Source organism: Euprymna scolopes, chromosome 27 (genome assembly GCF_053919585.1).
Source record: "Euprymna scolopes isolate OS-2025 chromosome 27, ASM5391958v1, whole genome shotgun sequence".
In the NCBI taxonomy this organism is placed as follows: Eukaryota; Metazoa; Mollusca; class Cephalopoda; order Sepiida; family Sepiolidae; genus Euprymna; species Euprymna scolopes.
The window spans coordinates 76,336,721-76,362,525 of NC_136508.1; the positions used below are offsets into that span (position 1 = coordinate 76,336,721).

General features: G+C 37.0%; 1 long non-coding RNA gene across 1 annotated transcript in view; it reads left to right on the top strand.

Moving 5' to 3' along the window:
- The window catches only part of LOC145248922 (uncharacterized), a 32,711-nt gene extending 27,762 nt beyond the window's left edge, over window positions 1-4,949 (top strand). Inside the window, exon 2 of the long non-coding RNA XR_013863429.1 lies at window positions 4,488-4,949. This is a non-coding gene — a long non-coding RNA (uncharacterized LOC145248922). The remainder of the gene's footprint in view (window positions 1-4,487) is intronic.
- The last annotated feature ends 20,856 nt before the right edge of the window (window positions 4,950-25,805 follow it).

The window sequence follows — 25,805 nt, forward strand, 5'->3', positions numbered from 1 at the left end:
AATGTAGGGTATGGGCGATGGGGGATCGTGTTGACATTTTGTTAAAATCCAACATGACTGAAGGGAATGTATATTTGTCTTTTGGAGAGTTGGAAAACAAATGGATCTCAAATAGATAAATAAATAGAAGATATGTGTTGGGTATATACAAGGAAACTTAGATAAAAGACTGAAGAATCGTGTCGCCAAAATGTTTATTGAAAACATAAATGGAAGGACAGTTACATGTTTTGTCTCAAATATTTTGATGTTAGATAATAGACCACCCTGGGTCGGATGACAACTAATGATATTTAATGATGTAGTCGTCTAAAGTTTATTTTGAACGAGTATAAACAAAGATTAACTAGAACAAGGGCTGATTATCTGAAGACGAAAAACTTAAAAGTAAATAAAAAATAAATTAATTAATTATTGATTCAGAAATATTTTTGTTTTAGAAGGAAAGATGAAGAGAAACGGGAGTTTGAGCGAGAGAGAAAGAAAGAAAAAGGAAAAGGAGAATTAAAGTTAAAAATTGGTTTAAGAGAAAGAAAGGGTGAAAAGAGATTCAGGAATAAAAGGAAAGAGAAAAGAAAGGCAATAGAAAGGAAAGGGTAATCTCCAAATGACAGAGGAAGAAATGCTAATCTAAAAATTCTGGTCATGGAATTAGGGTTCCATAAAAAACCCCATGGTGTTTGGAACTGAAGATGGTTGCTTCCTTGCGTCGACGAGAAAAGCCACACCTCGTCTTTGGGCTCTTGCACAGGGCTAGAAAACCTTCCCAAAATAATTAAGTTGAAAACTTACTCAGAAAAGTTGTCTGAACGACAGTTGAAAAGATCCTGTATCTTGAAACCGTTAACAACCTGAAAAATTTACTTTTCTTTACACAAAGTTAACAATCCGAAAAATTTATTTTCCTTTACACGAAGTGTATCCTGAAATATTTTATAAATAACTATTCTCGTTTATAAAAAATAAAAAAGTTATTGAATTATTTGATTTAAAAACCCAGTTATTTGCAGTGCCGATACCACCAAAGCACCTACGAGAGGAACTCAAACCACAACATCTGACGACATACGGCTTGCCAGTGTGCTAGAAGTATTGCCACACGGGCAAGGGGTCCAGCACTAGACGAAGCTAAAAGTGTTGCCACAGGGACTTAATATTCCTGCAGTGTGTAGGACCAGGTCATTGTTGTTTACAGATTTTAAAGTCCCACAGTGGTATACAACTATATCAAAGCAAAGATCGACAAAATACAATAAAACAGTAAATGCAACCTCCCTGAACAAAGAGAGGAAACAATAAGCTACATAAATGCATGCAGAAAACTAGCCCCAAAAGAATGCAGTTATACTCAATATAGTGGGGAAAGTAGTACACTGGGATTTATGAAAGAAACTTCATCTTGAACAACCAAACAAATGGCACAGACACAATCAAATTGTAGTACTGGAAAACGTAAATCATAAAATCTTATATTATATGGACGTATAAACAGATAACCCCATCCAAACAAGAAGACCCGATGGCATAATAGTTAACAAGAAGGAAAAATCCTGCCAGATCATAGATTTCGTCATTCCAGCAGACCACAGAGTGATTATTAAGGAGATGGAGAAGCGAAGCAAATACAGTAAACTAACAAGATCAAACAAGAAAGCTCTATGAGATTTAGAAGATGAAGAAAAGTCAATAACAGTAAGAATCCCGAAAACCTTCGAAATTAATAATAGGAAGAATCCCGATAAACTTCGAAAAAAGGATTGAAGAAATTGGAATCAGGGATGGCTGAGAAGGTACAACGGATAACAATAATGAAAACGGCTGAAATATTAAGAACGCCGTTGAATGCATAGAGTAATACATATAAGCTACAAACGCTAACCAGGCATAAACAAACTGCAGCAAAATTAATACAAAAAGATAAAATGATGGAATCAAGAAAACTTAAACTGTATAATTGTAACAATTAATGGCGATATCAGCAGGCACCATAACAAATAATCGTGAAGAGTCGGGGAGCTGGAAAAAAAACGAAAACGAAAGCACTAACCAGACCTCCACTGGATGAGTGTTAACAGGATTGGGACCTTATGAAAGGCATATGTACACCCAAATTCCAGCCATTGATCGATGCAAGTAAGAAACCAATTGTAAACGACTATTTCAATAACGCAAATTCACTTTCAAAGTTTATCAAATGAAGAGGAGAGTATGAGAAATCTATGCTGTTCACCTAGGTCTATGGGTTGAAAGAGAAATCTTTGATGGCCTGCTTGAATACTCCGATTGAGTACAATAATAATAATAATAATAATAATAATAATAATAATAATAATAATAATAATAATAATAATAATAATAAGGAGAGACCGCTAACCAGACCTCGGCTGGACAAAAGCAAAGAGAACTTGGACCTTAGGGAAGCTGAGTGCCACTCAAATTACAGTATAAACCAATGACCACTGGCAGCGAGAAATCAATGGTAATATGACGAGATCCCTGGCGAGACCAGATGATCTGCTTTTCAAATAGAGGAAGAGAAGATGGGAGAGGAAAAACAGACATTTATGAGATTCCTGTCCACAGAAAATATTTCAAGGAGAGAAGAAATAGTGAATATTTCGACTGGAAATAAAAAATAAATAAATATCATAATGAGATTCTCGAGTTGGCAGAAAAGGCAATACAGGGTCGTTTTATGGTTTAGGTTAGAACAACAATTCAAATTATTAAAGAAACAATGTTTTGTTGAAAGGTACAATGACTTGGGTTCAAAAGGTCTGTTTAGGTGTCTGGGAGGTGTTGTCGTTGGGCCCATTTGTTGTGTTTAACTGCCAGATCACCAGCCAGTGATGGGTTTGTTAGACAGATAAATAAATAAATTGAACCTAGGGAGAGATATGGTCATGAAAGACGAAGAAGAGAGAAAAGAAAGAGAAAATGAAAAGAATAAAATAATGTGTTCACGAGAGAAGGAAAAGAATAAGATAATGGAAAAAAGAAAGAATAACTCCAAAAAGGTGGAGGGAGGAATTTCTGATTTGATAAAAACGATTGACTTTTTGGAGTTAGAGTCCAGAGTTTCTTTTTTACTGACTGGCATCGAGACGTACACATCACTCTCACCCCGCCAGGGGAGGGGCCTCATAAGAGCTAACTAAATTGAAAGGCTCTTGTTTTTAGCTGGGAAATTGATTAGTGGAACTTAAGTATGCAACCTGCATCATGAAGCTTGAATCAAAGAACTCGACTAAACAAGTGTAAAACGATTTACGAATAATTATTTTGTTTCGTTATATAAAAATGTCCCAGAGTTTTTCCTTGTTTCTCGCTTGCCGGCCTGAATGAAGATACAGTTTGTTTCAGATATCCCCTGACTCCAGATGATGAAGGAGACAGACTGGATCCAGCACGAAGCCAGAGTGACGGCCGAAATCGACAATGTTGCCACATGCACATTTCGCGTGCCCTGAGCAGCAGAAAGATATTTTCCAGTGACCAGTGAGAGTCTGATCACCCTTAAGGGGTCCACCACTAGATAAATAAGAATGTATCCCTGCTGGGTTGCATCTATGGTCCTGTGAGCTGGGAGCGACGAACACGGCCAGAAGTACATCACAAGTATGCTCCCATGAACCAGGATAGCGACGGATGCGGCCCGGCCCTCGGGAGAATAGGGTTATATTATAGTAAGAGGCTGTTGCGATGATGCAAATTCATTTGCAAATGCTATCGAAGGAGATGGAGAGAACTGGACGTCTAGGGAGACGTGTTGTCACTCAACTTCCAGAGAACACCACAGGTTTCCAATCAGACCGTTTGTTGACTTGTGTGAAAGCTCCATGTGAGCCAATAATAATGATAATAATAATGGCGCCTGATTTACGAACTCATGAGTATGTATAGGTATCATGGCTGGTAAGCTGACTCATCTTTTACAAAAACAAAAAGATAAAATGAAGCTTGGCACATATGACATGTAAATATCTAGACAATCTAGAAACAAACCATTCAAATCAGCAGAAATGAAAAAAAAAGATTTAAAATAATACATGAGAAAAACAAGAATACTCTTAGAAACAAAATTATATAGCAGAAACTCGATAAAAGGAATAAGATCCAAGTCAGCATCACTAGTTAGATATCCTAAACGTTTTATATGTAGGATAAAAGAAGGAACCAGACGCCTGGATGAGAAAACCAGGAAACTTCTGACCATGGACAATGCACAACACTCGAAGCATGAACAACACTCGAAGCATGTTCACACACGCAAAAACAAAACAAAAAACAACGGGAAAATAAGTGGTATGTTATTCATTTGTTTTACGGCATATAAATAATTTTCGGGTTATTTTATGCCGAATCCAATAAATTTTGTGAAAGTTTTATGATTCGAGTTTTTCAAATATTTATTCATGAAGTTTGGATTCGTTGATTTGGAGAGAAAAATTATTGTTTTTTCTTCTTCTTTTTTTTTTTACTTGCAGAGCATGACTGGACTTTGCAAGTAGAAAGGAAAAGGCAACAACATCAATGTTTGGTGCATTTTAGGTCAAGAAACCAGTATCCTAAGTGGTATTACCACGAAAATATGAACTAGAACAATATAGAGGGTGACCGCCCCCCCATAAAAAAACAGAGGATATTCAATTGTTTTTCTGAGCATTTTACAGTCAACGGAGAAAAAAAGTCAAAGACCCTAGTGTTTTAATGTGATGTTTTGAATATAATAAACTAATTATGACCAAAGTTTCATTTAATTCGGACAAAACACCAAGAAACGAGGCCGAATTAGAGTTGGGCCCGTTTTTTTTTGGGGGGGGCACCCTGTATAACCGAAAACATAAAAAAAAGTAAAAGATCACTGATGTAAAAGTTACCATCAGAAGGAAAAACAGAGAATAGAGTAAAACTGAAAAAAAAAAAAAATCCATCTATACTCCTACAAATTCGTTTTTCTTTTGTGTATATTTATATCCATATTTACAAGCCTATTTTCTATTTATTTAAAAAGAAAATACAATGTTCTTATATATGGGTTGTGGAAATGCATTCACTAGCAAAAGATCTAGCTAATTTGCGTATTCTTTTAAACATTCATTTTAATTAATTCCCTATTAGTTTTTCGATTTTCTTATGGGATGGTCATCTTTAGTTAACTATTACGTGTAATTATATTCATGAAGATATTCTACATGAGTTATACTTGCATAATATTTGCGTAAAAGGCTTACCGTAAACATAAAATTATTTTATGTATACGCATATATTTTTGTTCAATCTATAAAAGTGAACGTGTCTGTGTGTCTGCGTGTGAACATGTCCCTACGCAATAACGCTATCAATTTTAAATCTACAGACTCAAAATTTGATATACAGGGTACTGCGATTTGGAAAAATCTTTGTAATCCGTTTTCGCCCAGAAATTTGGTGGTTAAGGGGTCAAATTTCAACGATTTGACCTTTGATAACTCTACCAAACTCCTCCGACAGTTTTGAGTCTTAACACTTGAAATTTTAGATATAAATTCCTTGGACAGGGGTTTAACTTAATAACTTCATTTGAGCCCCAAACAATAAATGTTAAGGGTTCAAAATAGGGGTCAAATCCAAAAAACAATTGACCGCTTTTTTTTTGCTCAACATATACCTCCAAACACACGGACAACGCCGGGCTGAAATGCTAGCATATCTATAAAAGTGAACATGTCTGTGTGGCTATCTGTGTCTGTGTCTCTCTCTGTCTGTGTACATTTCCCTACAAAATAACTCTGTCAATTTTAAGCCTACAGACTCAAAATTTGATATACATAGTACTGGGATTTGGGAAAATTTATGTGATCGGTTTTCAGCCAGAAATTTGGCTGCTAAGGGGTCAAAATTCAACGATTTGACCATGAGAACTCTATCACACTCCTCCGACAAGTTTTGGTCTATACACTTGAAATTTTAGGTATAGATTCCTTGGACATGGATCTAACTTAATAACTTAATTTGAGCGCAAAACAATAAGTGCTAAGGGGTCATAATAGGGGTCAAAGGTAAAAAAAATTGACCTTTTTTTTTTTTTTTTTTTTGCTCAGCGTACACCTCCAAACACCCGGGCAAAGCCGGGCAGAAATGCTAGTAGAAAATAAAGGTGGGAAGAGAAGCAGTTACGTTCGTCAATCAATCAAACAAAAGAGGAGACATACAAAAAACAATTGGACATGTCTGCGAAATAAACACTTGAACGGAGAAACGGACACTATCATACAATGCACTAGACGGAGTAAAACAACAGAAATCACAAGAAAAGATTTCGAATGCGTGTTAGAGAATGGATAGGGAGAGAGAGATAGATAGAGAGAGAGAGAGAGAGGGAGCGTGTTAATTACAGTGTAGCCATGTTGACAGGAAGATCAGCTGATTGGATTGCGTGTGAGTCATGTGATCATGTTAGCAGAATCGTTGAGATTTGGTTGCGACTCGGACGACAGCGGACGGCTTTGCCGTTGTCTCCTCCCCTTCGCTGGGGGTGGGGAAAGAACGCTTACGTGGTAGAAATAAGACCTAGAAGAAGAAACCACAGGCCAAATTCACTTTCCACCTTCTGCAAGACATCTGGGAATGTGAAATAAACTATAGAACCAATTTCTTGTCTTGGTGTGAAATAAATCTTCGTCCCCAAACACAGGTATCAAGTCTCCCTCCCAGACGAAAATTTCCAGATGGACCAACAAAATGGCAGAAGGTATGTTCAAATGACATGTCACACACATATTCACACTTAACAGCATATGAACATATGTAATAGAAAGACCACTAGATGATCAAACACAATGACATTAACTCTGATAAGATAATCAAACACTCAATATTTTATAAATAGACACGTTTTAATATATCATCTCCATTCCAATTTCAACCAATATACAACAAACGATCATTTTATGATACGACAACATAACATGCGGAAACAGACCTACAGCAGGGCAGATGAGGGAGTGCACTTACCATACCACTTGGACAAGCACGAATAGTACTGTGAAGTTATTTGCTTAGGTTTTCGAAAGCGACGCAGAGTACTAGAAACCGGTTGTTACCAGTGAGTAATCTCTGATGATGAAACTCCCACGGTCATACGACCATACTACTGCAACTACTACTCCTATTGATAACTATAATAAGAAGATGTAGAAGAAGAAGAGGAGGAAGAAGAAGAAGGAGAAAAAGAAGATATCTCACCCCTGATGTCATTCTCTATCTGTATAAAAGCCAAGTATGTTCAAGGATGGAGTACTGCTGCCACATCTGCTGCTAAAAACAGCCTATCCTGCCTTGACAGAGTACAAATTACGCTTCGTGGTCTAGTAGGTGATGCCTTTTTCTCTTCCCTGCAACCTTTCTCCCACAGGAGAGACGTTGCGAGCCTGTCTTTGTTTTATCGTTACTTCCATGGCAGGCGCTCCTCTGAGCTCCAATTTCTGCCCCCCCTCGCCAATCTTTCACAATAAACACCCGTCTAACTGAAACCACTGTCAAAAATTTTCCCCACTCCTTATTTGTGCCAAAATCAAAACGTAGAGTCAATGAACAAAGCTTCTTTCTTAGAAGTACACGCCTGTGGAACTCTGTTTCGTGTGCCTGTTTCCCACCTGACTTCAATTTGGATGTCTCAAAGGCCAATGTAAACAAATTCCTGATGAACCGCCCTCTTAAGTAAGGCACTTTATACAAACTCCAATACTAACATATTGTACACGCAATAACCCTTATCCCCGAGTGGCTTCCGGGCCTTGATAAGTGGTGACTACCTTGTAAAAAAAAAGAAAAAGAAAAAAGCGGAGAAGACGCAAATATGAATAAATAAAAACATATATATTATTTTAATTGGAATTCATTATTAAGATGAGTATTATTTATATTCATTTATTTATTGCGGACTATTATTCTCATCTTTATTAGTTGTTGTTTCTCGACGTTTCGGCCAACTATTAAAGATGAGAATAATAGTATGCAATAAATAGATTAATATAAATAATACTCATCTCAATAATAAATCCCAATTAAAAGAAGGCCAGAGGAATAGTAGACCGAAACGTCATGAAAGAAGGCCAGAGGAATAGTAGACCGAAACGTCATGAAAGAAGGCCAGAGGAATAGTAGACCGAAACGTCATGAAAGAAGGCCAGAGGAATAGTTGACCGAAACGTCATGAAAGAAGGCCAGAGGAATAGTAGACCGAAACGTCATGAAAGAAGGCCAAAGGAATAGTTGACCGAAAAGTCATGAAAGAAGGCCAGAGGAATAGTAAACCGAAACGTCATGAAAGAAGGCCAGAGGAATAGTAGACCGAAACGTCATGAAAGAAGGCCAGAGGAATACTTGACCGAAACGTCATGAAAGAAGGCCAGAGGAATGGTTGACCGAAACGTCATGAAAGAAGGCAAGAGGAATAGTTGACCGAAACGTCATGAAAGAAGGCCAGAGGAATAGTTGACCGAAAAGTCATGAAAGATGGCCAGAGGAATAGTAGACCGAAACGTCATGAAAGATGGCCAGAGGAAAGTAGACCGAAACGTCATGAAAGAAGGCCAGAGGAATAGTTGACCGAAACGTCATAAAGGAGGCCAGAGGAATAGTTGACCGAAACGTCATGAAAGAAGGCCAGAGGAATAGTTGACCGAAACGTCATGAAAGAAGGCCAGAGGAATAGTTGACCGAAACGTCATAAAGGAGGCCAGAGGAATAGTTGACCGAAACGTCGTGAAATAACAACTAATAAAGATGAGAATAATATAAAAAAAACTATTTTCAACTCAAAAACTTGAAGAGCTACGAAGACGAGGATGGTTCCATAAAAACGAACGACTTTTTGTGTTCCAGAATGTATTTTTTCTTCATTGTCACCACCATCCTCAATGAACTTTTGCCAGAAATTCAGTGACGTATTCTCTGCTTCCGGCGCACGTCAATGACAAGAGTTACTTTCTTAGAGTCTTCCGCAGTCAATATCTGCAACAGGGAGACGAAACTTTCAAGTCATGAATGCATTAGTTCAATCATCATAACAATGCAATTTGTAATTCCATCTGATCAATTCGGACCGAATAAAAAATAGGAGGCATTACTTTTGGACCGACCTGCATATATAACCAACGGATGATTTCTTGCCACAGAGAATTTTAAACAAAGAAAACACACAACTCGAAAGGAACCCCTGGCGGGGAGGGGAACCGAACTTTTCCCGAAAGATCAGTTGTTACTTTTTGACTCATATCATGTTTAATGTTTGTGCAGAATTTCAAAAAAAATTCCAAAGTGAAGTTATTGATAAAATGCAGACAGAGGAAATAACAAGGATGAATTTACACGTTCACCCTTATTTTGTCGGGGGACCAATATTCATTCATTTTCGAAAAAATATCAAACAACATTGTGTAATTATTTTTGTAATAAAACATTGTTTTAAAGAAAACATTATATTTCCGAAATAAACTTTCGAAATATTTGGAATTAAATCGATGTCCTGAAATATTTTTATAATGAAAAACGTTTCGTAAAAAATATTTAAGATACCACTTCCTCCGAAATAGAAAACAAAAAATAAAAGAAACTAAGCAATAGCTCCTGACATATCAAAGACTTTTGATAAATTATGGCATAAGTTCTACTTCACAAGATCGTTAGCTATGGAATAGCTGGAAATGCTCTGACAATTATTAAATCCATATTCTCTGATAGGCTTATAAGAGTAGTCGTTGATGGAAAGAAATTAGAAACTCATAGTATTAACACTGGCGTTCCTCACGGTTCCATACTGGGCATAACTCTCTCCCTGATCATCACCAATGATCTCCCAAATCACATTCTTAAATCATTCATAGACATTTATGCATACGACACCACAGCCTATGACAACACCTCAAAGGCCAGCAATGGCCTAAATCGTTACTATTCTCTCTCTCTCTCTCTTTCTCTCTCTCTCTCTCTCTCTCTTGTTCTTAAGAACAGGGCGCAATAGGGGAAAAGGAGCCTGGTTAATTTTAATACATTGAAAACCAAACTTGTTTCCTTTCATCATAATCGCTTTGACCTCCATCACGCCCCAATTGAAATCAATGGCTCTCGTCTTGAGGAAGCTCCTTGTTTTGACGAGCTTTTGGAACTGATCTTTACTTTTGATCTGAAATGGAACACGTGCATCAAATCTGTTGGCATGATCTCTTGAAAAATGGTGGGATCACTCTACCGCTCCAGTAGGTATCTCACTTTCGATGTAATCCTCTATCTGTATAAGAGCCTGGCACGCCCTAAAATGGAGTACTGTCACCACATCTATGCAGTAGCTGCTCAGCGCGCCCTAACCAGCCTTGATTAGAGTCCAAAACCGGCTTCGAAACCTGCAACCTCTTTCACACAGAAGAGACGCATATCGTTATTTTCATGGCAAGTGCTCGATTGAAATCCAATCTTTGCCCCCTTGCCAAACTTTTACAAAAACACTCAATTAGCTACAACCACTATATATGATTTCTTCCAATCTCTTAACGCAGTTCTCATGAAAAAAGTTGTTTCCCCGAACTTCTCGTCTCTGGAACACTGTTCCACTGGCCTGCTTCCCAGTTTCAAATCTAATGTAAACAAGTTCTTGTTGAGCCGTCCTCATAAATAATCAAATTTTAACTAATTTAACTATTAACGGTTACTATACTAGCATTTTAAATTCATTAACCTTTATCCTCGAATAGCTTTCGGAAATTGATAAGTGGTGACTCATAAGTAAGTAAAGATAATAATAAGAAAACTGTGTAAATATTCTCGTTTTATTGTCTTATAAACTTTTAGGTTTATTCAAAACCGGAAGTGCTTCATATCCGCAAACTATTTTGACCTAAGACAGTTTCTGCCGACTTTAAGTCAAAACTTATTCGGTTAAGTTAAAACTTATGGCGAGTAAATAACAAAATCGTGTGTTTGTCCAAAGACCATCTTTTATATTGACCGCTATTTTGAATATTCAAAAAAATATTTTCAAGAATAAAATAATTTTGGTGGTAGACTTATTCGAAGCGATGCAGCAACGATGCTATTTATAACGAAATACTCTGAAAAAAGAAAATTGATATATTTTTACAACTTTTATTACTAGGGCTGTGACAACAGCATAGTCTTTTCATTGTTTTGACTCTTGAGTATATATCCGTTAATATCTTATATGTTTTTTTATGGGTTCTCGGTGATTGACTGTCTTACTATGTCGGATATATACTTGAGAGTTAAAATAATGAAAAGAATATTCTGTGGTCACATCCCTATTTATAACTGAACAAAGAAGCCGTATCGCCAGCAAAACGCTTGGATCAACAATGAATAACGGTTATATTTATAAGATACATCCCTAGTATAGAGATTTGAATAAAAAAAAAGCTTGTTCAGACTGCATTTAAAATTTTTCATGCTGGTACAAATATGGAAACAAAGAACAAAAAGCCAATTCCAAAGGCAAGTAATTCGAGGAAAGGAGCTATTAGAATAGAAAGTTTTCGGAAATCTAGAGATCTTAATAATGAAGAGGCGAAATTTCGCCGATAGTTACACTGGACAGTGTTCTTTAAAATCCTGGTGCACAAGTGCATCGAATTAGTCAGAGCACATGTCTTGAATTATTTTTGAAACAAGCGCAGTGATGCAAATTTGCGACAATAGGACAAGGAAAATTTAAAAGCAATTATATTTCTCTATTAAACGACCGTTCTATTCGTATGTTTTGCTTATATTAACGCGCGAAAATGAAGAGTATTGAAATGTTAGGAGAGCGTAAAGTCTACGTAGTAAATTTAAGTGGTTAAAGGAACGGATTGAACACTTGTGCGGGCTAAGTTCGGGCCCATTTCGTTTTACAGAAATATTTTCATCAAACAACCACTTGATCATGTGCTCGCCCAAGAGTGTTTAAATAAAATAAGAATTTAATTTTACAGCTTCATGCATTTTATTATTTCGCACAGAACCACATCGTCATTTTTTGTACTCTTTATCGATATGGCAGGTGTGTGAGACCTACTTCACAAGATTTCAAGCTACGATATAGCTGGAAATCTCTTCTCAATTATTAAATCATTTCTCTCTGATAGGTTCATAAGAGTAGTGGTTGATGGGCAGAAATCGGAATCTAAGTATTAATGCTGGAGTCCCCCAGGAGTCCATCCTAGGCCCTACTCTTTTTTTGATCTACCTCAATGATCCACAAAAACACATCCTTAGATCATTCATGGATACTTATGCTGAGGGCACTACCACCTATGGCAACACATCAAAGGCCATAAATGACCAAGTTCTCTTTGATTCTCTCTTCTCTGATCTTGAGCACGTAGTTCAATGGGGAAAGAAGTGGCTGGTTACTTTTAATGCATCTAAAACCAAGCTTCTATTTTTACATCATCAACGCTCTGATCCCCATCTGGCATCAATTGAAATAAATGGCTTCTGGGCTTGATCTTTACTCCTGATCTGAAATGGAACACGTACATCAAATCTGTTGCCAAGGTCGCTGGAAAAATGCTGCGATCCTTCTGCCGCTCAAGCAGATATCTCACTGCTGATGCAATTCTCTATCTATATAAGAGCTAAGTACGTCCAATGACGGAGTACTGTTGTCATATCTAGCCAGGATCTGCAAGAAGAAGCTAATCTTGCCTTGACAGAGTTCAAAATAGACTTCGTAGCTTAGTGGGGATGCCCTTTTCTTTTCCCTGCAACAGAAGAGACGTTGCGAGACTTTCTCCGCTTTATTGTTATTTTCACGGCAAGTGCTCGTCTGAGCGCCAATATATGGTCCCCCTCGTCAAACTTTCACGAAAACACGCGTCTATCTGAAACCACTGTAAATAATTTTCCCAACTCTTTATCTCTGCCTAAACTTTAACGTAGATTCCATGAAGAAAGCTTTGTTCTTAGAACTGCACGCCTGTTGAACTCTGTCCTGTTTGTCTGTTTTTCAGCTGCTACAACTTGTTTGTCTTCAAGTCTAACGTACACAAACTCTTGATGAACCGCCCCTTTAAATAATCCAAATATCTACTGCTAACGATTACAACGAAATTATCCCATTGACTACTGTACACTCAATAACCCTTATCCTCGAGTGGCCGCCGGACCTTAAGAAGTGGTGACTCTATGCAAAAAAAAGAAAAACATCCATTTACGTTATTTCCAACGTTATAACGCGGTTTCATGTGTTATGTTATCTGAAAGCCCGTTGTATTTTTTAATGTCAGTTTGAAATGTTATCAATTTCTTTAGAACTAGCATAGGGGGGGTCTTTACCCAGCTGTAAAATACGCTTAAATATGATATTTTAATTTATTCAGATTTCGTCGATCCTGGATATGACCTTAAACTATATCCGATGGTTAGGCATCAGCTTGAGGGCTTTGGGGAGTGTGAAGCCACCTTTAACTGGCATTGCTCCCAGGTCCACACTGACCCGGAGTGGTAGTACCCGTTAGGGTTCCAACTATGAGTGAAATAGAAACTGGCTTAAATATATATATATATATATATATATATATATATATATATATATATATATATATATATATATATATACTATTAAAAATTGTTCTTAAAAATAACTGGATTCGGCATTAAATAACCTGAAAAGGGTTGATATGCCGTAAAACAAAAACAACCAACCAACGAATCATATTTCATATATATTATTATAGAGTCGTCATTTAAAGTTTTAAAAAAATATTTAAGTACCATTAGCTAGAATCGAAACCGTCGTGAGGTTACAGCTGTCCCAACGTGATATGCATGTAAACCGATTAAAAATTAAAAATTAAAAATAAACTAAGATAAATATAAAAAATGTTAAACGATTTTTTCAAAATAGACCCTATTTTTGATTCCTTATTAAAAAAAATTAACCGATTAAAGGCCCATAAAATAACAGTTCTTAAAAAATCCAATCATTTGAGGCTCATAGCCCTGCTCTATGACTTTTAGTGTCGGAGGAGAGTTTGAAAATATGTTGACAGACAGACATTCTGACAATATATAGCCGTTTAATTATTAGATTACCTACGGACAATAAGAAGTAGTGTTCCATGCAGTCTGAGTGACCTCTTCCCAGAATCTTTGCAAATCATTTTGTGTTAATGCAGTAGTCGTTTACCATTAACTTTTTGTTTGTAATGGCCCTTAGTCTTCTTTGAAATGTATGTGTTAATAAGCTTATTTAAGGTTTCGATACCCATCACATTCTCCCATTAGAGGGGTCGTCACTATTTCCTTCTTGTGAATTTCTAGCCTCTTTGACCCTTAACGAGTATTGTGTGATACCAATCTAAGCTTCTGCCACGACATCGATGTTTTAAGTAGGTGTCAGTTTGTTGGATTCATGTCAGTTTGCATTCCTTGTGTTTTTCTCTGTTTAAACTCCTCTGTGGCGAGAAATATTCGTTAGTTGTGTACGAGTGTCGTTCCAAATGTCTATTTTTTCTTCGACCCGAATAGATCAGATAGAATTATAAATTGCACTGTTATGATAATTGAACTAATGCAGTCATGACTTAGCAATTTCGTCTCTCTGTTGTATATATTGACTGTGGGAGACTCTAAGAATATTTACATATTAGATTTACTTGTGGCAATCAATCAGTAATCGCTTACTTACCCTCTGGTTCTTTTTCAGAGTTTTTCTTTTTTTTCGCCTTACTACGACTCGAGCAATGTGTGTGTTCAGAAAGAGGAATGGGCTTAGCGACAGGGAAATATGGGTAAACAAGTAGAGGAAGAAAACGGGGGAGAGTAAAGATGGAGAAAAAAATGCTACATTACTCTCTTGCTCCGAGCAATGCCAAACTAGCTCTGCAAATTTTACAGGAGTGTTAAGTATATTTTTTGTGTGTGAAGAACAGTGCCCGCGTCTGTGTTGAAAAAAATTAAATGTTTTCATTTGCAGAACGTTCGAAGTTAGAAAAAGGCACAAGCATTATAAATATGATTGTGTTTGCTTCGAACTCCGTTCTGTATGGATATGTCGCTTTACCTTCGGCTGTAATAGTAAAATGAGTAGCAATAGTAAGTCGTTGTTCCTCACGCACATCTCCCATGTCTTTGTTAGATGCATTGTTGTTGTTGTTGTTGTTGTTGTTGTTAAACATCATTCATTCATTTCTTATAAATCAGATGATTATATTGTTGGCATTCGTTTCCCTGATATCTTTCTCGTTAGAATCATTTCTAGAAGACACCAGGTACTGATGCGAGGGACCACGTGAATGTTGCCAATGTGTAAGTGTTTCTTTGGGACGAACTGAAATCGAACTTAGCACACAAAGGCTGACAGTCCCTTCTATTAACTACGTAGTCATTGCCACTTCCCTATTGTTGTCTCCGCCGCCATCTTTCTCATCTTCGTGGATTGATAGCGATAAAGTTGCGTCAACCGGAAAATGCCTGTTTTTAATTATCGAATGAGTGTTTATAGTGCGATCTCCAAACTCAAATAGGCCGGGACACGCCGTCTCTTATTGGTTGAAAAATCGAGTTTACACCGATTGCATTTTACTTTATTATTTCGGGACCTTATGTTATGTTTATGTAAAAGTAAGAGCAATTGTTTTAGTGCGCTTATGCGATACAGAAAGTGTAGGAATTGGAATGAAAAACAGAGTAAGAACGGAGTAAGAAAAAGAGTAGCTTATACGAACTGGTATCTTTTTCACGAACACCTCTGTCGTATGTCCATATTTATTAAGAGTAGCTATCGCAACTGCACTAGCAGTATTAACAATTTTGATAAAGCTATTACATATATAGCATCTCCAGGCCGCCAACTTCTAAATTAATTGAAATTTTGTCAAATAATTTGGGAGCCTATAAGTGAACAACAGATAAACAGACAGTCAGACAGCAGTATTACACTTTTATAGAGATAGTAACGTAGCTATCTACTAGAATCTATATTAAAGCTTTGAATAAAGATATTGTTTAGTAACTATGCATTTATGTATGCAGAACATTTAGCTTATTTTTTCTTCATTCAGAATGACTACGCGATCCTTGTTTGACCCTTTTGATATCAGAATACACTTAGTTGTTTCTTTTTTAGTATTTCGTGGTCGATTTCATTCCATTCGTCTAATGTAATTTTCATTGCGAAAAAACTTTTTTTTCAAGAGCTGTATTGCACAAACGTTGTTTATATTTGTTTCGTGTATTGTTGTATGCATTTAGTTTCAGCTTAACTTGAAGAATGTTTTATTTTTTTTTTTTTATATTTTCATGTTCGGTAATTCTGTCTAGTTCAAACGTGACACCATTAAAAGCTGGGTCATCTTCCTCAAATTCAGAACGAAAAATAATGTCAGTAGCATTGGAGATTGAATTTAGAAAAAACGAAAGTGGAAGACAAAGAAAAGGAAAAAGATGAAGAAAAGGATTTTAAAAAAAACATAGAGATTTGACAGAAATAACAATAAACTAGCGGAACCCGTGTAAATGCTGTGGTAGGGGAAAAATTGCTTTTTTTTAAATAACACATTATAAATAAAATGAATTTTAAAAAAATACAACAAATAACAACGAATTTGAAACAATTTTTTGTAAATCTTTTCACCTTTTAAAGCTAAACAGAATTTACTTAAAAAAATTACATTTTTAATATAAATTCAACACGCAGCACGTTGTTTTAATCTGTTTTGTTTAGGGGGTTTTTCTTAGTAATTTTTAATAAAATATACTGTATTATACATAATGTAGACGCCATAGCGTATAATTTACTTTCACCTGTACTGTATTGTACTTATCAAAAATGACGTTACTTGTATCTCTGGTCCCCCCTCGCCAATCTTTCACGAAAAACACCCGTCTAGCTGAATCCACTGTGAAAAATTTCCCCCACTCTATATCTGTGCCTAAATCAAAACGCGGATTCCATGAACAAAGCTTCTTTCTTAGAACTGCACGCCTGTGGACCTCTGTTCCGTCTGCCTGCATCCCTCCGGACTACAACTTGGATGTCTCCAAGTCCAATGTTAACAAATTCCTAATGAACCACCCCCTTAACTAAACACTTCAGCAAATCTCCTCACTAACTTAATGTACTTGCAATAACCCTTATCCCTGAGTGGCTTCCGGGCCTTGATAAGTGGTGATCACTGTGTAAAAAAAAATCTATGAATACACATAACCCTTCTGCCATCTAAAATATCTAGAGCTCGTACAACAATTTTTAGTTAATTCGTAATATCAAGCCATTCTGTAACGCATTATCCTATACCTAAGCCAACATAAAAATAAAAGGAAGAAAATTTTATTTTACTTTTATTTTTTTACTTATTTATTTATTTTCTTAATTATAAATTTAAAGGAAAAAAACATTAAGCCATATTATCTCCTCCCGACAGCTGCTTCCACTGCATGAACTCTTACTCACCCCCTCTTCCAGTAACAAACAATGAAATAGCAATGTCTCGTAATCACTTTGAAGAGTGTAATCTCTCAGTAGATATATAACCTTTATAAACTAACCCAGTAACAACACTAACCACATTCGCGGGTCACAGAAATACCTGGATTAGGGCCGAGGCGCGGGGCAAACCCTCTCGGTACTGATGGACCCGTAGACCTTCCCAGGTCATCCGTCTAGAAGAAGGAAAACTGAAGCAAAACCTAAGGGGAGGAAGGCCTCTCCAGTCTTGGACAACAACCTTCCTAGAGTTGGTGACTCAAACAAATTACCGGTCTGCAAACCTAAATTGCTTAAGGAGTAGATAGGCATTGTATATCGCCGGGCTTGTATACTCCTTCTTTGTCTTTATTATTATTATTATTATTATTATTATTATTATTATTATTATTATTATTATTATTATTATTATTATTATTATCTAAATATTAATTTATTGTTACTAAAACATCATCATCACAAACAGTCATTAAAGAGGAACGAATGACCTCCCTTTGTAGTCGTTCTTTAATAGATGGATATCTGTTTTCTGTTTCAAATTGTTCATTTTATTTTATAATTAAAAAGTCACGGCCCAAGAAAGAAGAAAGGGGGGAAAAGTTAGGACTATCTGTATATCTTCTCTAAGTATGAACGGGTCCTTTAGTATACTACTGCTACATTGGTTCTCCTTCCGCCTGGCAAAAGCACAGTCACCCGGGCAAACGTAAATGGAAGCCTTCAACTCGTTGGATACGTGTCAGATAAGTAGAAAAATGTTTAATACCTTTTAAACGACAAATTATAGTAGCACATCCATTTTTTTACTGTATTTTTGTTTTATTTTCTCACTTACAAGAAAGCCAAACCAAACGCCGCTTCTGTAAGGTTTCTCATCTTTTGAGTCGACATGTTTAAGTAAATATTCCCACAAGTGATTATTTTCCCACCGGTATTTTTTTTTTTTTGTGCTAAATTGTCGTTTTATTAAAATTCTTTATTTTGACTCAATTTCTGCCAAATATAATATTAATTTCAGTCAGTGGTTAAATGCAACTATATCTAAAATATCACCCCCCTCAAGGGGGAGAAAAAATCGGTAACTATATATGACGGTATTACGACGAATCCACAATACAAATACGCTTGTAAATATGGGAAGGGAATCTATCTTCAAATATCAACAATTTCGAATTACAACTACGGACTTATACTAAGTAAATATTAATAAGTCCTTTGAACCTCCTTCTTAATTTTTTGTTCATGTTCCATATGTATGTGTGATAGTGCACGATGCCTCCTGTATACATGGGAGCGTTACACTATCCCTGCAGCAGAACCACAGGTAAAACAATTATGGGGCCGGTGTTACCACAAACACCATAATATGAAAAATGTCAATTACAAATAATCCAAACCGTGGGACAGAGAAGACAGATCTGGGTGTCATGATCAGCAGGTGCTTCTTCGCTAGCCAGCATGGAGGACCCGGCCGTCACCCTGCGAATGTTGGCCAACTTTCTAATTTCAGAAACTCAAATAACATGGACGCTGAACAGGTAAGTATAACCTCTAATTTCAGGAAAGAAAATGATACCGAACAAAGACAGCACAGCCATGATAACCATAAAAAGGAAAAATAAACGAAGAAAGAAATAGACAACAAAAAAGAATAGACTCGTAATGTAATGCTACTATAGAAGTCATCCTAAATATAGATATGGAGGTTATCGGAAACGAATGAAAGAACTATGGGACCTATCCAGTGACTTCCATACGACAGAGCAAAGAATTGCTGACCAAGCAAGACTGATATTCAAGAAAGGTTGGCTTTCTAAACTAGAACTAACAGAAATTCAGCGAAAAATAAATGATGAAACTGAACGAGAAGCATCCCCCCAACGGAACCACACGTAGATCAACCCCACAAGTTGAAGCCCTACAAGTAAAAACACCAAAGACCGAGGACCAACAAAGAACGAAGTCTACAAACGTGGAAACCGAGAACAATAAAACAGAACTAACAGAGAATGAAGCAAATAAAATGAATAAAATAATACAGCTGATGAACGAGGAAAAAACAAAGCTCCCATCGTTAAGAAACCAAGAGCAGAAGAAACTAAAAACAGAAACAGAGAAGGTTAACAAGCTCCTCCCACATATCCCAACAAATACAATCACACTTAAACAACCTAATTTACGTAGGCGCCAAAATGGTAAGTATGAATCCCAAATCAGAAAAACAATCGGGGACAAGCGGACCGACAAAACCTGGATGGGAAATAAGACTAGAAACCCAAATACGCAAACATAAAAAAGAAGCCAAAATGATCAACAGGAAGAAAGCAATGTGGAGAAAACGGAATATTGGAAATGTAACTGACAGGGAGAGGCTAAACAAGAAATATAAAGAACTGGATCAAAAAATAAAAGCAAAAGAAGCGAGATTGAGACGATATAGATATAAATCTGAACAATGCAAACAAAACAGAACATTTGAAACTAATGAAAGCCAATTCTACCAAAATGTGAACGGAGGAAAAACAAAAACAGAACAACCAAATCCGACAGAAACAAAACTCTACTGGAGTAAAATAGGGGAAGAATGACGAAATCGCAATAGAAATGCCGAATGGCTGAAAGACATGAAAGAAGAGTTACAACAAATAGAAGAAGTAACAGTGAATTAAATCAACAAGGAAACCCTAAAGAAAAGCATAGAAAAAATGGCGGTATACATACATACTGGTACGAAAAATTCACAAACTTACACGAAAGGCTAGCACAAAACCTGAGATGTATACAGAAAGCAAGCGTACCAGACTGGATGACAAAAGGTAGAATCACACTGCTACAGAAGGACACGGAGAAAGGAACTATCCCTATCAACTTTGGCCAATCACGTGCTTACCAACTATGTGAAAGATAGAGACAGCACAACTGAGGGGACAAATCTACCACTCCCTGAATAACTGTGGACTCATCCCTGAGGAGCAAAAAGGATGCCAAAAAGGAAAAAGAGGAACACATGATCTGTTAGATATAGATCGAAAGATCCTAAAGGAGGTAAAAAGGAGGAGAAAAAATTTAGCCATGGCATGGATCGACTACAAAAAAAAGCGTACGACAGGATCGCCCAAGCATGGATAATAGAATGCCTAAAAATGTATAAAATACCAAGCGGAATCACCAACGTAATAGAAAATGCAATGAAAACATGGAGACTGGAATTGACAGTTGATGGACAACACATAACAGCAATTAACATACAAAGAGGCATCTTCCAAGGAGACTCACTATCATCACTACTGTTCATCATAGCCATGATGCACTTGAACAGTATTCTGAGAAAGTGCCAAGCAGGATACAAGTTCTCCAATACAGAGGAAAAAATGAACAACCTGATGTACATGGACAATCTGAAACTTTTTGCAAGGACCAAAAAGGAGCTAGAGACACTAATTAACACTAAAAGAATCTTTAGCCAAGATATCCAAATGGAATTTGGAATGGAAAAGTGCGCACAACTAGTTATAAGAAAAGGAAAACTGGAAACGACAGAAGGCATAGAACTACCCAACCAAACAGAAATGAGGGCACTAGGGGAACAAGTCGAATATAAATACTTGGGAAGTCCGGAAGCGGACACCATCAGAGAACAGAAATGAAAGAGAAACTTGGAAAGGAATACTTCAGGAGAACAAGAAAACCCCTGGAAACGAAATTATATAGCAGAAACCAAATATAAGGAATAAATACATGAGCAGTATCACTAGTAAGATACTCTGGACCGTTTATAGGGTGGACAAAAGAAGAACTGAGAAAACCTGACCAGAAAATCAGGAAACTCATGACCATGCATAATGCACTACGCCCAAAGTACGATACTGACAGACTCTATGTGGAAAGGAAAGACGACGGGAGAGGACTGATCTGTATAGAAGACTGTGTGAAGGACACGAAAAAAGGTCTTTAAAAATACATAATGCAAAACACTGAAAGGATAATTATGGCAGTGAGTGACACGGAAAAAACAACAAAACAGAAAACAGAGAGACAAACGACAAAACAAAAAAAGAGAAATGGGAAGAGAAACAACTCCACGGAAGATTCATAAGAATGACAAAAGATGAGAATAACGAAAATACCTGGTATTGGATGCGAAAAGGACATATAAACCCAGAAACTGAATCTCTAATAACTGCAGCACAAGATAACTCGATAAGAACCAACCATATCAAAGCAAGGATCGATAAAACACAAGAAAACAGCAAATACAGACTATGTGGAAAGAGAGACGAAACGATAAACAATATAGTAAGTGAATGCAGCAAACTGGCTCAAAAAGAATACAAAAACAGGCATGACCAAGTGGGGAGGGTGGTACACTGGGAATTGTGCAAACGACTGCATTTTGAGCGTACAAACAAATGGTACAAGCATAAACCCGCAACAGCACTCGAAAACGAGAACCAAAAAATCCTATGGGACATGGACATACAGAAGAACAAACCCATCCAAGCAAGAAGACCAGATGTCGTAATAATTAAGAAGAAAGAAAAATCCTGTCAAATCGTAGACTTTGCTGTCCCAGATGACCACAGGGTGAGTATGAAAGAAAAGAAGAAACGAAGCAAATACACAGAGCTAGCCAGAGAGATAAAAGGGATTTGGATGATGAAGAAAATCAAAATAGTACCGATAATAGTAGGAGCACTAGGAACAATTACGAAAAAATTCGAAAAAAAATGGCAGAAATTGGAATCAGAGGAATAACTGCAAAAGTACAATGCCTAACGATAAAGAAAACGACTGAAATATTAAGCAAAACCTAAAATGTGGGGAATAACACAAAACAGTATAAAAAAGTTGCGTTACAGGGAATGAAGAACACCGAAGCTGCATATCTACAAGTTCTACACTCCCATCATGCACCCCCCATTGTCTCATCACCGTTTCCCTACCCAATAGAAAAGTGATATCAAAGAGCCGTGCAGGGTCAAGGAGGATGGAAAGCTCGAGGAGAGAGCGCTGGCCAGACTTCCGCTGGACAAGCGCAAAGAGAACTGGGATCGTGGGGAGGCTTAGTGCCATTCAAATTTAAGTATAAACCAATGGCCACTACCAGCGATAAATCAATGGTATGAGGTTGTTGTGATGGCGCAGATTTATTTGCAAAAGTCTATTGAAGGAGGTGGAGAGAGCTGGACGTCTGGAGAGACTTGTGGTCACTCAGCTTCCAGAGAACACCACAGGTTTCCAAAGCGATCGTTTTTTGACCTGTGTGAAAGCTCCATGTGAGCCTATAATAATAATAGCAAAAACAATTCTGATTTTGTTTACCAACGTCTCCCTTAAAAGAGATGGGATTCATTCTCGGAGGATTTTCCCTCAATCCAGGCTCCAAACCAGGAGCTTCAAAGACCAAGGGTTTTCCTAAGGATATTGGTGGTACCTACAATAGCAGAGGTTTGAATGCTGCCCAAAACTTTCGGAATCTGTAGTGTTTTTTTCTCTCAAATGTCCTTCCAGATTACTTGCCTACCCACTACGACCGGGATTATTTGTATTTTAACCTCGGGTATACGCCTTATCTCCAATGTCAACAAGGCATAATTGCTCTACTTCCCATTCTCCTTCTCTCTCACATTCCTGCGCCAGTGTACCGAGAAGTCTACAATTTGCCACTTTTTGAGACGTTGTTAATGTCGACAAAATCGGGACGATTATGTTTCAATTACTTGGTTGTCATGACACTTTTGTTCTGCCATACCTCTATATTGTAATCATCACTTGTGTTCACTTCATCAGGCAACTCCTCGAACCACATTCCAGCAAACTTCACCCGAAACTTCTTACAAATATCCAAGTATATCCGAAGTCTCATGCGATCGTGTCTTTTGTGATACTCTCTCTAGGCCAATCAGCGTAGTACAACAGAATATTAAGGGTTATTCTTAAATCACAGTCGAAATGGAATATATGCCATCAAGATCAGAGCAGTAACTATCAATCGACATACTGCTGGTATAATTGACTGGAAAGTGGATGAATTTACATTTTTGGACATAAAAAACACGTAAAATGCTTACAATTTATGGGGGTGTAATTCGATTGTATCATCCTAGAAAGGAAGGTGGTCGAAGCTTACTTAGTGTTTCAGATGTTGCAAATATAGAAGAAGAAAATCAAACTAAATATATTTCTGAAAGCCAATGAAGTAAGAAAAAATAATAAGGGGTTAAGAAGAGTCAGAGATTACAAGAGGGGGGGATTATCTGGAAATAAACTACACAGTGCATTCTTTAAGAAAACTGAATTTAGAGATAACGATAGCTGGAATTATTTGTTCAGGGAAGATCTTAAAATGACTTATGCTAGCTCAACATCAATATAAAAAAATGAAGACCCAACAAAGTCACAAACTCTACGGATTAGACCACAATGTTATGAGCATAAACCAAAAGTGGTTCAGCAAAACGACAATACCAAACTCCTTTGGGATATGATCGTACAGACTGATAAGATCCTTGAACGCAACAGACCTTACATGGTTTTACTAAATAAAAGCAAGAGAATTTGCTTAATCATTGACGTAGGACGTAGCATAAATATCAAGATCTAAAATGGGAATAAGTTAGACTCTGGAAATGTACAGAAGTCAAGGTGATCCCCATTGTAATTGAAAAACTTGAGAACATAAAAAAACACCATACATTGCTTAATCAGATTGACAAGACAATTTCCCTTCCAATTTTGCAAAAAACTTGTTTGTTGGGAACAACGGAAGTGTTAAGTGTTCGAATGTCTAAAACAAAGCTGTAAGTAAATAAAAACATCAAACAATCTATGAAACATTAATAATTATACAATGCCAACACCCCGAAGAAGTCAAGGTGATTCCCATTGTAATTGAAACGCTTGGGATCATAATAAAAAGCCATCATAAATGGCTTAATCAGATTAGCAAGACAATTTCTTTTCCAATTTTGTGAAAGGCTTGCCTGTTAATAACGGCGATAGTGTTAATACAGCTTGAATATCTAAAGTCAAAGGAATTAACCTGATGTGCCAGAAAAAAATCCAACTAAAAATGTACAAAGGTTGAGACTACTACTACTACATAATAATAATAATAATAATAATAATAATAATTATTATTATTAGTAGTAGTAGTAGTAGTAGTAGTAGTAGTATTGTTGTTGCTGTTGTAGACCAGAGCTAGGAGTCACAAATGAAAGAAACTACAATGAGTGTAAAGTGTATACATATAATATGTATTTATCATAAAGAATACAGGAGGCACTAAAGTGGTATGAGAGGAACGTGTTAGAAGCATGCATTAAACATAGTGTGGATTTCTCCATCTACTCTCTGAAACACGTCGTATTTATAGGACTGGTTGATTCCGCTTAGTTCTCAAATTGGGGTGATTTTAACTCACGACACCCACCTCTCGAGCTTTTCATTACTCTGGAATGATCGTATAGCTCTTTTTCCTGAGATTGATCTCTGTCATTTTCCTTTTTCTGGAGAACCGGCGTTGTCCGGCTGCTTGTGTTACCAAGTCGAACGTGTCATATATATGGTCTATTACCTCTTGTTCAGCATGAGGTTGTCTTTCGTCATCTGTTATATGTTTCCGAATTTGGTTCAAATGTTTCCTGTGAGTAGATCTTGGACCTTCAATAATGTAAACGATCCGCTCGATCATTTTCTGGACCTTTCCTAGTACCCACATCGTACTATTATTTTTTGTACCTGGAAAAATACCTTTTTACCAGGTAAGTACCTTTTTTAGGAACTGTAGTATTCGGCAGTTTCACCTGCTTTGACAAAAGTTTCTCGAAAACCGGCCTATTTTTCCTCATGAACATTAACTCTTCCGATCTTCGATGGAGCGCTTTCATTTGGCGTAATTCGGTAAACTTGTAAAAACTGTTGGAGTGCCTTTTCTGGAGGCATTCATATAGCCTTTTTCAGGGCTCTTTTCAGCATGTCTACAAACCTCTCTGTCTGACCGTTCGGTCGGGGATGATAGGTTGGCGTCGTTATGTGGCTAACTTGGGAATCCTCGCAGAAGCTTTTAAAATCTGCTGAAGTGAATTGTGTTCCATTGTCTGACACTAGACAATCCACCATACCAAACCTAGCATACAATTCGTGAAGAGGACTGAATGTAAAATCCATCGTTGAACTTTTACATCGGAACACCTCAGGCCATTTTGAAAAACTATCTACCACTATTAAATAATAGTTTCCCTCCAGTGGGCCTGCGTAATCTACGTGTACCCTTGACCATGGGTGGTCAACTTCAGGCCACGAGCTAAATTGTATTGGGGGCGCTTCTGCAGCCAATGCG